General features: G+C 30.6%; 1 pseudogene; it reads left to right on the forward strand.

Annotated features, from left to right (window-relative positions):
* The first annotated feature begins 876 nt into the window (after window positions 1-876).
* LOC146880940 (uncharacterized) lies at window positions 877-1,890 on the forward strand (annotated as a pseudogene).
* Window positions 1,891-2,199: the final 309 nt, after the last annotated feature.

Here is a 2,199-nt window from a genome sequence, read left to right on the forward strand (position 1 = left end):
TATGTGTGTGTTCACATAAACATGTAGACACACACACATGACAACACCATGTGCCACATCAGTCAAATTTTAAAAGGTCTGAAATCATTTATTGTAGGTTTTTTATTTGAATTAATCAATTCTTGAGAATAAAATCAGAAAATAAAATTTTAATTAAACTAAACTATTATCTTTTGAGTAATAATATTATTTATTTTTTAAATTTAAATAAATTATTATTAATTAAAAAACAGTAAATTTTTAGAAATACATATAATTTTATTTATTTATTTTATTATTATTATTATTAGAAATACATATAATTTTATTATTATTATGAAAAACAGTATACATTATTTTGTAATATATATATATATATATATATATATATATATATATATATATATATATATATATTCAGAAGTTGATTGGGCAAATGCTCGAATCTAGGATTCCCAAAGTGGTGACTGATGCTCGAAATTGTTCACCATGCTCACATTGTCCCTCTCGAAATCAACCGATTCGCTAGGTACAGTCCCTACTAACCTTGCACCACTTGTCACGACGATCTTGGTGTGTCAGCGACGGTGAGGTGGTTGTCGTGGATTCAACCTACAACGAAAAAGGGGCATAGCAGTGGTTGTTGTCGACGTTGGGATTAAGAGAATGTGGAGAGAAATCGGCGAACTAAAGAATATAAGGAATGAAAAGTAATGAGTGAAGAAAACTATGATAAAGTTAATCTGAGAAAAAAATTGATAATTAAAACGAAGAAAGACAATGAAAGATGAGGAGTTAATCAATAAACTTAAAATAATACAAACAATTTGTAGCGGTCAAGAAAAAATTAACAGAAATGAAAATAATTTTAGCGGTCTATTTAACCGTTAGAAAATAATGGCTACTAAAAAATGGTTTTTTCGTAGTGTTAGTCGTGTTGCTGTCGACAAAGTTAGTTTGGGTGGGTCGAGTTCCTGCATGCGGGATGAAGGCGAAGTTGCTGCGACGGAGGCACGGTCCGACGTCAATGTAGGTTTGGAGTAAGTGCGGAGGTTTCAAGTGACTTCAACGAAGGTTTAAGTTATTGAGTCGTAAAAAAAAATTGTCTAAAACAAAATTAGTTATAGCATCTTTAACTTAAAAGACATTATATATTTAATAAAAAAAATATAATTTTTACATACGAACTATTTTCGTGTGTAGTTTTTTTTAAATATATTTTAAATATTTTTTTATGATATTTGTTATCTATAGTGAAAGAACAAAGAAACTAAAGACTGGAGAATGGGTCAATGACAAGACTCATGACCTTGCAGTATGTTTAACATTTAATGTTATAATTTAGTGATTGTTGTGTGTTTCCTTCTTTAGAATAGTTTATGTTATTATTTTCAGGAAAAATATAAGCAGCGCTGAGAAGAAGTCCAACAACAACACATGCATGAAGGCTCATCTTCACAAAACTCTCATGTTCCCTCTATTGATGACAATGAAATATACTTTAGTGTTGTTGGAGGTGAAAGTAAGAAAGGGAATGTGTATGGACTTGGTACATTAAGCAAAAAGTTTTATAGTTTTGCAGGTGCTCACTCTTCTACTAGCCAAGCTCCAGTAGTACATCAAATAGAAGAAATGTGTGACACTATTCAAAAGTTGAATATTGAACTTATGGCAAATAATGCCAAGGAGAAGACACTTGAAGAAAAGGTTGAACACTTGCTGAAAAATCATGTTGAGCAGAGTGAACGTATGCATGAACAAAATGAACGTATGCGCCAACAAGATGAACAAATGAAACTTATTTTGCAACATATTCATTTGAAGAATGTTGTGTCAGGTCCTACTGATCCTCCTAATATTGGAGAGGATAGAGTAGACCATATCAATGATAGTAGACCAGACGATCATTAGTTTCATGTTTAGTTATTTGGTGTGTTTCAATGTTGCACACTTTCAAACTTTTTTTGTTCTGTTCTTTTGGATCATGTTATATATTTACCACTTGTGATGTATGTACTACACTTTACTATATTATGTAATGTAGTTTGTTATTACTTAGCTAGATCAAATTTTATCATTCATAAACAGGTAAAAATATTGTTTTTAACTAGGTAAAAATTGTAAATAATATAAAAAAAAAATCATTTTTTTGCTAATCAACGACCGATTTTATGGGTCGTTGTTAGTCTCCGAACTTTGCCACCAATTTAGCAACCGACA

The sequence above is a fragment of the Vigna unguiculata genome, chromosome 11, assembly GCF_037176805.1.
Source record: "Vigna unguiculata cultivar grain cowpea cultivar isolate G323 ecotype 2 chromosome 11, ASM3717680v1, whole genome shotgun sequence".
Lineage (NCBI taxonomy): Eukaryota > Viridiplantae > Streptophyta > Magnoliopsida > Fabales > Fabaceae > Vigna > Vigna unguiculata.